Raw genomic sequence first — 16437 nt, forward strand, 5'->3', positions numbered from 1 at the left:
ATATTCGCCTTTGACGACCGTCTGCGTGTTTGGCGCACATCTCACGCACGTCTTTCATTGCATTTTGGCATGCACCGATTAGCGTGTGTAATTTTCAAGGTCATACCAATAGCATATCAAAACTGTAACAAGCTGTTACATTAGAATTGGTCGCACGTAGCGTGCATGCAATCTGGTGCTCGTAGCAGTTCGTAGCGCGTCGTAGACGTCTACGGGCTACGAGCACGTCTGGCGGTTAACATTCGTAGGTTTACGATACGAGTACAATATGTATACATTATATGTAGGTATGTAATTCCTACATACCTTGTTTGCTAGTTAGAACAAAAGATAAAGTAGATATTAATCATAAATCTAATTTTCTGGCGGTATAAAAACCAACAAACGTAGACAGGGAATTCCAATTTCGATATAAGTATCAATGCATATTACACGTATTAATGTATGTATTGATGATATTAGCTATGTGGGCACTTTCACTAACTGTGTACTATTAACGGCCGGTTAGCAATCGTCACAAAACTGACGGTCAATGTCAAACCCCACAAATATTGTCAGGAAAGTGACGATTAGACGTTACTGAAACTTAAGTCGCGCTTTAAAGTACAAATAAAAATAAATTGTCCTTGCACGTCTGTAAATACGAGACAAATGGACTTGAAGTAGTGTTAAACCAATATTACATTCTCAAAAGTTCGAAGCCACTATAGAATCTTCAAATATTTTGACCAAAATTTACCGCCATTAGTAGAAAGTATAGTGTACGATAGTGTAATGCAGGCAATGGGAATTACGAAACGTAAGTACTTCGTGAAACAAAAAATTACCACTTGCCGTTTCCATAGCTACCAAAAATAAACTCATAAATTGCCATTGTCCCAGACGAAAGTTGAATAATTTAATACAACACATGTTTAACAAACGAATAAGTGTAATTTGCAGCAACTCCTGACTCTCTCCCACCGCCACTGGCAACGCGCGGCCCAAACGAGTTCCATTCAAAGGTAAAAGTAACTTCGAAAGGGGTTTTTTATTGGCTTCGTTTCGCTTGAGTTTTTTTTTTGGTCATAAAAGGGTTTGCGTCGTAAAGTCCTATATTAAACAAGGAGGAGTATTCTGATTATTGTAACAGGTTAAAATTTGATCTGGATTTCTTATAGATATAACCTGTCAGTGTCAAGAGTTACGTTTATGGCTGAAAAATGTATTTTTAAGTAGTCTAACTAAACTGAAATAGATGAAATATACTCGTGCTAAAGACCCAGCCGACCGGACCGGGCCTAGAGGTCCAGAGGCCCTACCGCGAACCACGTTCAACGTGTTGCCTTACTGTCGCACTTGTAAATTCGTACGTAAGTGTGACAGGGAGGCAACACGTCAAACGTGGTTCGGGGTAGGCCCTCAGGACGTTAGACGCCGGTTCGAATCCCCATAAAATCTATTTCAGTTTCTCTTTCTCTCTCTGCTCGGTTTAGATATTTAAAGGACTTAATTTATCCACTGCTGCTAACAGTACCTACACCACAGCCCGAAGTCGAATGAAAGGTAAAATAAAGTTCGGGGTCGAAAGGGGTTTCTGATTGCCTTCGTTTGCGGCTGTTTCTATTTTCGCACGGACAAAGAGTTTGGTAAAGTGTTGTTAACCTTCCACATTTTACCACTACGTTTTCGTGTATCATATATGAAATAGGTACTATATTAGTGGGTGAATCTGCACTGAGAGAAAAGGATAACAAAAACACACATAGAATTACAAAAATAAACTTAATCCGGGGACAAGGAGAGTCAACTAATAGGAACAAATTGACTTTTGCAATTTCTATTAGTTCTTGCAATTTCTATTATCTGTTTGTTGAAATTAGATTTAGGATTACTGAGCTGTTTGTAGAAATAAATAAACTTTACAGAAATAGTGAAACGTCTATAATTATTACTAAACTTCATTTTTTCCCCCAGTACAAAACTGTTTTTTAATTCCTGGTTTAGTTTACTAATGATTTTTCTCTCAGTGTGGTAAGGGTTTCTTGTTATATGATATAAATGTCTCAAGATGATGTTCTTTTGTAAATAAAGGATAGTTTTCTTTATTTAGAAGTAGGTATTCTCGTTGCGGGTCAAATGAATAAGTACCTATTGTATTTGAATTGAAATGTCTTGAGATGATTATTATTGGATAGACAAGCAGTGGAGCGTTATGTGGGGGCGTTAGTTTCTTTATCATATTTTATACGATTTCCAAAAATAAGACATCCCAATCGCAACTACGAGAAGACTTATAATTTTAGCAGCGTAGGTTAGTTTATGTGCCTTTGAGTAACGTGATTCCATCGCACTACACTTAAGAGCGGGCAAGACATAAATTACCTACTCCGATTCATAATAACAATAGAAACTTAGTTAAACAAATATGATGCCCACGTAGATAAATGATGGATCATATTAGTCTAATAATCAGTTTGAGTGAGATTGGCATATTGTCAGATTGCGGCCACCAATTACGGGGCTAATAACGCTCACAGGTAAGCGGTGTTGGAGTTGACGTCCGTCAATATTGGCCTGTGGGTTAATTGAGTAGACGCTATCGTCCATACTGTTAACTGACGATTCATAAAGCTTATTGCAAAGACATAAGGTCCATTGTTGGTCAGTTAAGTGATATTGTTAGTAACACTCGCATAAACGAGCTGCGGTTGGGAAGTTTTGTACTAGTCAAAGGACATTAAAGCTTCTAAATATATGGTTACTATTCGGTATCCGGCCTATCCGGCCATTATTTTACTATCCGGCCGGATACAGGATAGTGACGTACTATCCGGCCGGATACCGGATAGTAAAATTGCTTGATTTCGGAGTAAACCAATTGGATTTTAGAAACAGACACGGTCATAATCGTACTTGTTTATTATTTTAAAACAATTTAATCATTCCACTGACTTGCACGCGCACTCATTTCGTACCTAAAAATGAGTCTGCGCGAACGTTTACTAGGAAACAGGTCATACCTGCAGAATGCGCACCTGAAAAACCGAAATGTAGGTATGCCGCTGGCCGAATATGCGGCGGACGGATACCGGATATCCGGCCAAACAACTATCCGTTGCATCTCTAGTATTTAGTTGCTTTTCACGTGTACCTACTCAAATCGTTGATGCTGTTAGTTGCAGTGACCGCATGATACCTACACCTCGTTTTTTTAGCATTAGAAATTACTACACGGTTTTGACGTGTCTTTTTATTATTATTATATATGTCTTATTATAGCTAGTCGATGAACCAGAAAAAGAAACAAGACAGCTTTACCGATACCAGACGATATCAACAGGAGCACATTATTCACATTAGACGGCTGAGTTGGTAACAACGTCCCTTCGATTCGTCGGGGTTTTTATACATGTCCCGCGATTTCTCTAAGACCGTTTTCGATTGTTTTTTGTATACTTGTGAATAAGTTGGTCAGATTTAGGGAATCCTTCACAGTACCTATAAGCACGCCTTATACTGATTTTTTGCACACTATCAGGGCAGGTTTTACGCATGGTAGGAGAGAAGAGGAGTTTGTTGAGAACCATAGAAAACAGAAGAGGAAAGATGCTTGGTCACCTGCTACGACACGACGAATTTATCAAAAATATCATTGAAGGGAAAGTTGAGGCAACAAGACGGAGGGGGAGACCAAGGAGAACGTACATAGATCAAGTAAAGGAAAAGCTCAACGTCGTGTCGTATCAGGCTGTCAAGGAGAAGGCAGAGGACCGACATACATGGAAATCGCTCCACCGACAAGAGTCTAACTCTTAAATGAATGAATGAATGATCAGGGCTTGAACCTGCACCTTTCACTTTGGAAGCTACGCGTCTTAGCGCTCAGCTGCTAGCGCTTAATCTAAAACGCCTAGCCCATGTCCCAAAATCCTTTCCTTTCCCTTGGCTTTTTGTCTACAGTAGAACATCGATCAACCGAACCCTCAATTATCCAAACGTGTATCTGAACCCTCAATTACTAGAACTTTTTCAGTTGTTTTATATTTTAACGTTAAATTTTAATATTAAGTGTCTTAGATAAGCAAAACGGCAAAACTATTTTTCGATTATCCGACTAGTCTAGTTCCCATTTAGATCGGATAATCTAGGGTCTAATTTAAAACGCTGTCCAACAATGACTTTGTTCCATCTAGACTTACCAACACAGACAACGCATCGCGCGACACACTGTCGATAGGTATTTTCTTGCAAACAGAACTTCTACCCCTCACATTTATACATTAATTCTTCAATTGAGTAAAACAAATGGCTATGCCCTGGGACCCCCCAGCCTATCGACGCCGTCAACGACTTTATCCCGAAGTCACTGCATCCCAAAACGAATGATTTACGACACATTGTTGAAAGGTAATTCTTTGCAATCGCCATTTTTAACCGCTCACCCCTCCAATCGAGTAGTGTTGTACCAAAATTAATCTGACCGAGGGATTGTATGCAGCACGTTACTCACAGATGAAAAGAAACAAAATTATCACGTCTTGATTCTTGAATTTGACATTGATTTTTTGATTTGACTTGAATTTATGGAGAACATTTATTATTTGTTTTATCTGATGCAGAATGTTACTCAAGAGAACATTTGTGTACAGAAATTCCCCAATTATTTAAATTTGTTGAATTACGCGTATTGTTGTTTTTTTTAAGGACGCGATGAAGGTAAACAATCGGTTTCTCTGTCTTAGATGTACAAAACGGCCAGACATTTTTAAACATTTATTTTACCTATAAATTTACAGGAACACTATATATTTTCCTGGGCTACATTTCTGAGAATGGCACGTCTCTATTGGAACAGCTCCAGCTCCACCAAAGAGTGTAGTAAGTATCTCCACCCCCTAAAACAATAGTAGTCCCTAGGGAACCATATGAAATGCCTATCGCGAGCGCTAATCAATATGGATACAACGTTATACCGAACTAGAAATAATATTCTTGTTGAAGTCTAAATCTTTGTAAACACATTTTTACTTACAGAACTAAAGAATTTATATTTCCCTGGGCTATATTGATTGATACATCACTATCGAAGCAGCTCCACCCCCTAAAACAACAACTGTCCCTTGAGAACCATATCAAATGCCTATCGCGAGCGCTGATCGATATATTTAGATGCAGTGTTATATCGAACTAGAAATAATATTATTTGAGAAATATTGCAGAGATTCTCTTTGTTATGTCGTACAGTCAAGGAATTTAAATTCCGACCCATTTCGTACTTTGTCACAGTGACAACCGTATGAGGTCTCTAGCGGTTTTCATATTGATTGTCACTGTGACAAAGTACGAAATGGGTCGGAATTTAAATTCCTTGACTGTACATGTTGTTATAAGGGGCCAACGCAGTAAAATAAAAAAAATATTTAAAAAAAGTCAGCACAGGAATGGTGATGAATTCCTGGGAGGCCCGATCGAACTTAAAAATTGATTTCATTTCAGCTTGTTGGTTTGAGTGTGATGTGTTGAATAGAAGCTCGAATGTCACTCCTGAAGACTCGTCACTAGCATTGTCGAGCATTATGTACAGTGATAAGCAAAATTATATGTACACATTATGAATTAAGTCATTTATAAAGTGGAAATATAATTTTTCCGGTTGGGTGGACACCTGAAGATCTGGCCAAAAGCCAAAAGCAGATCCAGTTTTTTGGTTAAGAAGGGGTCACATGGTCACATTCTAGACCCAGGGGAGGGTATGAATACTATGAATGACCCCCATGATCCGCCTATGGATCAGGCATGATTAGTTCAATTTCTTAAGCAGATGACCACACAGATGACATGATTTTTTTAAAGTATTATGTGATTTATTTTAGCACATACTCGTACATTATCACGGACAATCTGAACAGAACCCGATCGTTAACCTTAATAACCCGATAAGAACCCACATAATTAACAGTCGACCCTGATAGTGACTGATGTGTCGGCAGCCCTATCATGCCCTTGGCCTCCGTGTGCTGCCTTCTGGGGCAAGATCGTAAAAGATATGTTAAATGATATATATATAAATTATAGGTCGGTATAACGAAAATAGCGAAACGTTTTAGTATGTCGTAGCTATAGTAGACACTAAAAGCAGTACGGTATGAGTAATGTTACGGTCATAGCTGTATCGACTATATTGGGTATTAAATTAATGAAATTAAATTCTAAATATATTATATGACATAGAGTGGTACCATATTCTTCCGTACCCAGGGTAAAAACGGGACCCTATTACTAAGACTCCACTCCCTGTCTGTCTGTCTGTCTGTCACCAAGTTGTATCTCATGAACCGTGATAGCTAGACAGTTGAAATTTTCCCACATGATGTATTTTTGTTGCCGCTATGACTACAAATACTAAAAGTACCTTCGGTGGGCGAGTCCGACTCGCACTTCTCTGGTCTGGTTTTTATTTTTCTTTCATTCCTTGAACTAATCATATAAATGTTAAAGTAATAAATATAAATGTCTTTATTTCTAGGTAGGTGCTGTCATTATTCCTGACACCGCATAATATTCATATGCTATTCAGAGAATCAGTATTTCAAGTTCCTTTCACAACATTTCAACTTCCTCTTTCATAATATTAACCCAACCCAACACAGATAACATTCATAATATTAAATAAATATTCCTATTTCCTTGCAACCTTTCTTACACAGAAATTACCCCCTTCGTCAAAAACGTCTTAACCCCCCAAATTTCCCCACTAACCTACGCCGTTTCGTATACAGGGTGGCATAACACATGTCTGGTAAATTAATTCCCGCTGTAATGTGACGGGAGACGGGACGTTTCGGGAAATAGCGGAGATGACGTCACATGGCGTGTTCTTATGAATAGTTGAGTGGGCGCGTGATGGTTAATCGGTGACATGGCAGTGAGAGATGCCAGATATGGACTGTTGTGGCATCTTTGTCATACGCCTAAAGTACTCTAAAGGAACTTGGTATTAACAGCAACACTCATACTAGCCATCTTTGGACCCAATTATTTTTTAATTATTTGCAATTAGGTTTACGAATTGCAAGTTAGTACCTACTGTAGATGGATCTGTACTAATCGCAAAATTCTTCTATTTCTTAGTTTTTATGACTGCCATCCGACCTTCCAACCCAGAGGCGAAATAGGCCTAGTTAAGGATTAGTCCACTTTTCTCACAATGTTTTCCTTCCTCATAGTACGACTGGTAAATCAAAACATTCCGATAAACTGAGTGGTACATCAGTCACCTGTAATTTAAGTTACTCTTCGAAGACCGCAAAAATAAGTTACATGCTCTACAAATAAAATCGTGTCAGATATTTTTGCGGCCTTCTTTTCGTTAATATTGCAGGTATACGATCATGTATGGCTAAAAGTTAAAAAAAGAACTCTTCATTAAACATGGCGGATATCCCTTGCTGTCAGCCAACAAGCTGACTTCGCAAAGGGAAGTAATGCGGTTAATATTTAATGACGTCATAGTATCGAGCGGCGCGACAGCTGCTGTAGGTCATTGACGACACTCACTAGGAAAGGGATATCCACAGAATGCCGATTGGAGTTGCCGAAAAGATCATGAACACTAGGAATTAAAATTAAGAGGGTCCAAAACTGCGCTCGAAGCTAAATTTATATATAAATATGTATATGTACGAATAAATGCCCTTACCATTTGAACTCGGGACCATCTGCTTCACTTCACTACGTACTAGACCTGGCAGTTCGTCATTATATGAATGGAATTGATTCTTAAAGCCTCCATGTACATTTGTAGGTACCTAAATGGGCTAAATGTTAGGCATTCGATGCCCGGGCCGTATCGATTGCCACTACGTATGCCAAGCACGCGTGACGTCACTACACGCACGCTTTTCTTATGCCTGTAACGAACGGCTGAAAAGGGCCCGTGATTATCTGGTAGCACTGGGGGCCTACCCATGGAAATCTTTTTATCGGCCTCTCTATCACTCTTGCATATTCGAGCGAATCGAACGATAAAGACAAATAAGCGAACAGAGTGGTTTAGGCTTCAGAGTAGCCGTCATTAAGAAAAGGATAGGTACACTTATGTATTAATGAACTTATATATGTATGAGGCAGTAAGCTAACCCAAATTATTCTTATTATCGATAGGAACACTCGCTCCGATTACAAATTTGCCTAACACGCGTATCCGGGAAACGAGATAATCACAAGATCTAGAGACGATATAGAGATCAACTAGATTTACACACTGAGAGAAAAGTGCAACAAAAACACACTTAGAATTACAAAAATAAACTTAATCCGGGGACAAGGAGAGTTAACTAATAGGAACAAATTGACTTTTGCAATTTCTATTAGTTCTTGCAATTTCTATTATCTGTTTGTTGAAATTATATTTGGGATTACTGAGCTGTTTGTAGAAATAAATAAACTTTACAGAAATAGTGAAACGTCCATAATTATTACTAAAACTTCATTTTTTCCCCCAGTACAGAACTGTTTTTTAATTCCTGGTGATGATTTTTCTCTCAGTGCATTAGATATCGACTAGATGTGACTTGGATATCTAAGTCATAACTTGTTGAAATCGTTCAAGAGGACCTCCAGAATCGCGGAAACGTCAAATTTGACATATCTATCTTACAGATATCTTTAAATTATCCATATCGTAACTTGTTGAGGTCTAGTAGAGAACTTATTCATTTCCCGAATCGAGCCGTAAGATAATTAAACTGTGTCGAGAAATACCAACCCATCAAAAACATTACATGTAAAAAAAAGCAAGTTTCGCAATGCAATTCTTCTACTACAAAAAAGTTTTGAGATGTTATGTGAAACAAAGTCGGTTATTTTAGTAAGTGCCAGGGGTGTTAAACCGTATCAATAAGATATCTTTAATTTTGAATACGTATAATGACTTGGCTATTGGCTAATTTGTTAGTACTAGGGGGTTCGAACCACGGTTTAGTAGTCAATCCTGCCCCGGCTTTCTACAGTACTTATTGAAAGTGTATTTTCCTGTTTGAATTTTCCTTTCAAATGTGTATAGCGTGGCGTGGACGCAATGCGCACAGCCTTCAACCCGAGTTGGCCTTCAAACAGTCGTCGGAAGACTTATTTATTACTATAATACAGTTAGCGTACGTTTCTTCATTTATTTCATCTAGTTAGCGGTCACTGTTCAGTCAAGGGTAAAGAGTAAGTACCGCGTTTTTGAAGGTAAATTTTACAAATGAAACTTTCTCGGCAATGAACAAGTTTACAGGTAACTGTGTCACAGAATACGGACAATTTGGAGTGCATAACGATATAAGGTAGATATAGCTTTAAAGAATGAAGAAGATAACATGATAAATAAGTAAGTACCTAATTCAATATTCACATATTGTGGCTTAAATGCTTGCATTTCGTGCAGTTTAATTCAGAAAGTATTAAATTGCAGTACACAAGCATATGCAGTAACAAAACTGCTTAATATTAATAATCATATACCATTCGGCCATTCGGGTTTTAATTGCAATGCAGTGCAGAACTCAGGTACTATATTGGTTCGAGATACGCTGCAAATAAAATAAGATCGAATATAAATAAAGTTAATAAATTACAACTTACATTTCACGAACGTTCGAACATTGCTCCCGAACTCTTTCATTATTTACTCTCCAACGTAATTGCGCTTAATATTCCGACTCGTTTAACGACACGGCATATTTAATTAATGTGCAATTGCCTGTCGTTACATTTATCGCAATATTATGCTATAGAGTTTCAGTTCGCGTAATGAGATGAATTCGTATTAATTAAATGCTGTGCTGGGCTATGATGACCACGATTATTAAGTAACGAAGTCAATTTAAATGAATTATCACATATTATAACAAAGATGGAACCCGATTAGGTGGTCGCATTCGAACAAGATGGCCTTTTCAATGTTTAAATGCTTTTAAGTTAAAACTTGATTCCAAGATTAAATTAAATATAAGCAGAACTAGGTGTCACGAAGACGAAACTGTAATTTCATATCAAGCCGATTTCTTTGTATTGAGCGTAAGAACGCTTTGGTTACAAGAATATTTTCTTTGTATTTTCTTTACTTTTACGATTTTCACACATTATTCTTTGATTCTACGGGACTTAATCGCGTATTCTTGAACTTTAAAAATTACCTCCGTCGTTTTGAGGACGGCATTATCCCCGTAGGTAATAAAAATATTAAGTTCGCACCCCCCTCCTGGCATTTATCGTCGTTATAAATCACTATTCTTTTCTAGATCTAGAAAGAGACTTACTAGAAGTAATAAATCTAGTCCAATTACTCGACTCCACTAAAAATCTACGTCGCCTGTGATTCATGGACTTAGCTAAGTGACGAATTTATGTAATCAACTTACAGGCCAATTAAAACGTACAATGACATCAGTTTTTTTTTAATATATTGGGGACATCTTACACAGATCGACCTAGCCCCAAACTAAGCATAGCTTGTACTATGGGTACTAGGCGACGATATAAACATACTTATATAGATAAATACATACTTATATACATAAAAAATGGGGGTGTAGGCCCTTTGGTATCGTCTTGGGTCATCCCATTCGTTTTTCGTCAAGTTCTTAAATTAGTCCTATTCTGCTTACGTCACTCATTCTACATTCGTCACAATCGTCGGTGGCTTTCAATGTAGAATGAGTGACGAAAGCAGAATAGGACTAATTTAAGAACTTGACGAAAAACGAATGGGACGACCCAAGACGATTCCGGCCCTTTGGTTGCGTAATTAATTACCAACCTATAATAAATAAAACTTCTTCAAAATACGTCACTGAATAGGATTAAAAGCTTATTAACCATTTAAAACCTCAACAAAGGCTTATCAAGTTAACCTTTTCGTGTTATCCACAACACCATTACATGCTTAACCATTTACTTCAGAGCGCACAGGTGCCAAGTGCCACAACACAATAGGCACTTTGCGACCCTGAATTACTTAGTGTCTTAGCGCGCCTAGCAGGCCTAAAGGTTACACAATATCATCAATACTTATTCAAAGATGCAGAGGCTTTCATTCTGATTTTATATTAAACGTTTTTGCTTTAGTATAATTTCTTGTAATACAACAAAAGGTAAGTCATTTTTGTGTTACGCAGTATTTAATTGCAGTTGCAACTGGTCGTATTGTCATTTACTTTAACTAGTTACAAACATGTTTACAAGGCAACGATTCGCAAATATGTTTACACGTCTCTAAGACGCTGACAATAAGGTCGTGTAAATTTTTTAGAAAGTTGTTTGTTTACAATAGTACATTATTGTCGAGGCTCGGAAGTAGCTACTTGCAGGCTGAGGATTCGTTTTAAACGGACGACCTTGGGAGTCCGTTTAATTGAATCCGAAGCCAGCAAGTAGCCTTCCAGCCGAGTCATATATAGTGCTTTTCTCAAAAATGGTGCAAGAAATATAAATATCATAGAAATATTTTACAAAACCAACGTTCTTACGTATATATTTTCACAGAAAAAAGCCCTTGCCGCCTTTTTATTTTTTTTATAAAAAAATAGAAGTGTATTTTTCTGCCGAAAATACGCCAACCTATTTGAGACAACTAAATAGTCTCGGTACTAATCATCTGTTTGGCTGTTTAATGGGCCTGTGCCTTCATTTAATATGGCCATATTAAATTTTAAAAAGTTTGGAACTCGACAAATAATGGTATTTGTATGCAACATTGCAGTCCCAAAAGCGAGACTGCAATGTTTTTAACTTTTTAATTTTTGAGTGACCATAAACTACGCGCTTCGCGACCTATTTTTTAGACGGCAAAGTCGACCTTGCCGTCCATTTTTGAGAAAAGATATTTGTTAACTCGACTGTACTTACAAGCAGAAAATTGTAAAATAAAGACTGCAAATACACAAGCTTAAGCTTATTCTTTCATTTCATCTGTTCCGTACCCAAAGGGTAAAACGGGACCCTATTACTAAGACTTCGCTGTCCGTCCGTCCGTCCGTCCGTCCGTCTGTCTGTCACCAGGCTGTATCTCACGAACCGTGATAGCTAGACAGTTGAAATTTTCACGGATGATGTATTTCTGTTGCCGCTATAACAACAAATACTAAAAACAGAATAAAATAAAGATTTAAGTGGGGCTCCCATACAGCAAACGTGATTTTTGACCAAAGTTAAGCAACGTCGGGCGTGGTCAGTACTTGGATGGGTGACCGTTTTGTTTTTGCATTTTTTTCTGTTTTTTTTTTGCTTTATGGTACGGAACCCTTCGTGTGCGAGTCCGACTCGCACTTTCCCGGTTTTTTTATTGGGTCCTGGCAGAGCTACCAGCAGTAGAGAATTAATTTGAGCTTCATGTCTCTATGTGATGTGATTGTTCCCAGAAAGCAACAACAAAGTAATTTAACAGTTCGCCGCCGTCTGATCGCACCGATACCGCATAAATAATTCATTGTGAACGCATCCTAGACTATAAAGCTGTGTGCACATGGATATAATGTGCTGCCAGACTACCTCCTACAGACACGTGCACATTATACGAACTACGAAGACTCGCGCTCACCACACACAGTAGACCGCATCTCACGTGTCCGACATGATTATATAGAACCCATTTAAATTTCGGGTGTAAGGATAAATGTGATGTTGCATGGATAAATACACCTTATGGCGGTTAGCGCTTACGTCGCGTAGCACTGCGTTAATAGCATTGGAGCGTCGTTAATAATAGCGTAAGCTCCACCCGCTATAAGATACATGAATTGGGCATGTACGTCGCAAAATTCCTGTGACGGCGAACAGCTTTAGCCCTTGAAAAGTAATATTGCCCATTTATATAAGCGGTAAATATCACATATTTACAAAGAAAGAGCATATTGAAAAGTTACACAAACCACAGTTAGCAGATTGATCAACGTCACACGCAAGAAACTTACCATACCATAATATTGCGCACACTTTAACGGTCACAAACGGTTTGATGGAAGTGACCATTAAAGCTTAATATCCCTTGAGAATTCTATCTTTAGAAACGTAATTTTCTCGCTCACATGTAATTTATACATCATCTTCCTAGCGTTGTCCCAGCATTTTGCCACGGCTCATGGGAGCCTGGGGTCCGCTTGGCAACTACACGGACTACACCCCATAGGTTATACATGAGCCCAACTAAAATAAGCCCACATGCATGGTGAGCACGAGACGTTTTAAGGTGCATCAATGCCGCAGTTAGCAAGCAAGTTGTGGGCTGTGCGGCAACAATGGTAACTATTAAGTTACCCAGCAGTGTGGATGCAGCTATACACGCTTCATCTAGTTTAAGTGATCTATGCGACAGATACAATGTGCAGTGTAATTTGTATGCAGTGAGGGCACGCGCTAGGTCTAGGAGTCTAGACTACCCCAGTTAACAACACTTTAGACGCTCTGTACGATCCAATTTATAGCTGATTGAATATTTTGTTTGTTCAGTAAAAAGGATTATTTTGAAAAAACATGGATGGTACGCAAAAAATATAGCTTATACTTTTGTCAATCTAAAATGTCTAAACAATTTAGAAACAGGTACCTATATTCTTAATTGCAGTTGCTTTTCGGTGAACGAAAACATCGTGAGGAAACCGGACTAATCGCAATAAGGCCTAGTGTTCCCTCTGGGTTGGAAGGTCAGATCAGGTCATGGGAATCTAAGTTGTCAAGTGGACCCCGGCTCCTATGAGCCGTGGCAAAATGCATAACTCTAGGAAAAAGAAGAGACAGGTATATTCTTAGCGATTGTCAATGTATTCAGAAACCATGCAGCTACTTTTTAAATTCAGTTTAGAGTAACCCCTTACCTCTTAAAATAACAAATTGTATCGATAATATCCTTCAATAACATTCATAAACTAAATGGTAATATTAAAGTAAATAAAAGTTCAGTTTACGTACGAGCTGTAAATGTGATCCCACCAAAAACATAAATGTAAAAAAGGAGAGCCAAGTTCAATACAAAAATTATGCTTGGCTGTGGGGCTCGCCGCAAAAAGAATGGAGATCTAAATGAGTGCCACTGCCAAGTTCTATGCAAAATCCAAATATGTATTTATAGGAACAAAATAACATTATAAACAAGTATTAAACTCTATTTCTTTGCTTTATTGGATACCTATAACAATTGCTGTTATTTAAAAAAATGTGAGATCTTAAAGTAGGTTAGATTTGACTTGGCCAGTTTTCATTATATCAATCATTTTATTTATATTGTAATTCTGATAAAACCTGGCCAAGCCAAATCTAACCTACTTTAAGATCTCACATTTTATTAAATAACAGCAATTGTTATAGGTATCCAATAAAGCAAAGAAATAGAGTTTAATACTTGTTTATAATGTTATTTTGTTCCTATAAATACATATTTGGATTTTGCATAGAACTTGGCAGTGGCACTCATTTAGATCTCCATTCTTTTTGCGGCGAGCCCCACAGCCAAGCATAATTTTTGTATTGAACTTGGCTCTCCTTTTTTACATTTATGTTTTTGGTGGGATATCAATACTTTTTGTAAAGAAAACTAGGCAGGTATTGAGATTTAATGTTTTTTCTTGTGTTTCCGCTGTATGGTTTTTACTTCTGTTCTTTGTATAATTATGTGGTGCCGCGCGCCGCCGACGACACACCGTTGGCCGGTTGTTTAGAGCGTATTACAAGTTTTTTGTATGGGGACACCACTTATTTTTTGACTAAATTTTAATATAGCAAATATAATAATACATATGTATATTGGGGTAGTTTCAAATATCTGCTTGTAACGGTTCCAACGCTACAATAAAAAAAATATTTTTTTGTATGGGGACCCCCCCCTATTTTTTAACTTTTTTTTATTTTTAGATTTTTTCCTACGCTTACACACAATAACCGAGCTGGATTCCAAATTTCATCCTTCTAGGTCATCTGGAAGTAGGTTAGGTTTAGGTACTTATATGTCAGTCCCAATAAAAAATGTTTTTTTTGTATGGGGACCCCCCCTATTTTTAAACTTTATTTTATTTTTAGATTTTTTCCTACGGTTACACACAATAAACGAGCTGGATTCCAAATTTCATCCTTCTAGGTCATCTGGAAGTAGGTTAGGTTTAGGTACTTATATGTCAGTCCCAATAAAAAGTGTTTTTTTTTGTATGGGGACCCCCCCTATTTTTTAACTTTATTTTATTTTTAGATTTTTTCCTACGGTTACACACAATAACCAAGCTGGATTCCAAATTTCATCCTTCTAGGTCATCTGGAAGTAGGTTAGGTTTAGGTACTATAAGTCATAAGTCAGTCTTAAAATTTACGACTTTTTGACCTTCATACCTTTATAACCGTTTGAGCTAGCTTCATGAAATTTGGGCTTCTAGATATCCTTATGGATATAATTAAACACACGTAGTTTTATGTGTTTACGTCAAAGATGTTTTGAGTTATAGAAGGGTCAACAGTGGCACCAAGTGGTTCGTGTAATATTACACTCGGCGCTGGCTAGCCAGTTCCTTTGCTTGAACTTGGCTTGACACGCTGCCGCGTGTCTAGATTGAGTTTTTAATGGAAAAGTCGATTCCGTTCCACAAATAGGACGCTATATTTACATTTGTATCAACAGTTTCGAATCATGTAAAAATGTTACTCAAGCCAGTCGCTACACGAAACATTGTTCAGTAATATCAGATCAGAACCCCTAGTGTAAATTACATTCGATGACGTGACGTACGGTTTGCGTTAAGTCTCATTTTGTACAGGATTTTGAACAGCGCGCCAAGCGGGACATTTTAGAAAATCAAAATCCCATACAAAAAGCGAATTAACGCAAACGCGTACGTCACGCTATCGAATGAAATTTACAATAGGGCTAGGGGTTAGTACCCCTACATTGTCCCAATTTTGATACACTAACTTTTTGCGTTTTTTCTACTCAAGCGGCCTAGCCAAGGTGACGATCGTTTGCGCTTCGCCATCGAATCACTTTATTGTGTCTCTCTATCACTCTTCCATATTAGTGTGACAATGACAATTGCCTTTCGTTCGCTACGTAGCGTTAGCGATTGGCATGGTGTCTACGGGGCCACATTCCTTAGCACTTACGATAGAAGAAAATACGAGTATCTCGTAGGGATATTTCCGGATCGTAAAGTTTTATTAGCATGAACTATTTTTTTCTCTTTTGTTGTTGTTGTTGTTGTAGTGCTATGGCACCCCAGAGGTGCAAAGGGCTTTTTTTTTCTTTTAGTAAAACAAAATGTTCCTTACTAAAAAATCTTCCTTTCAAGGTAGTGCAGCGTTACGCTTTGGTAGAAACCTTTTTTTTATGAGTCAATTCCCGACGGCTGGTTTGACAAGTGACAAAAAGAAAAATAAAAGAACGGGACGTCAACGTAAGAGGATATTTTATGCATAATTTCAAAAGCTTTTCATGAA

The 16437-nt window shown here is 37.8% G+C and overlaps 1 protein-coding gene across 3 annotated transcripts in view; it reads right to left on the bottom strand.

Annotated features, from left to right (window-relative positions):
- Positions 1-16437, bottom strand: part of LOC134672790 (stress-activated protein kinase JNK) — a 211597-nt gene that overhangs the window by 95322 nt on the left and 99838 nt on the right. The window lies entirely within an intron of this gene.

This window comes from Cydia fagiglandana, chromosome 17, assembly GCF_963556715.1.
Source record: "Cydia fagiglandana chromosome 17, ilCydFagi1.1, whole genome shotgun sequence".
Lineage (NCBI taxonomy): Eukaryota > Metazoa > Arthropoda > Insecta > Lepidoptera > Tortricidae > Cydia > Cydia fagiglandana.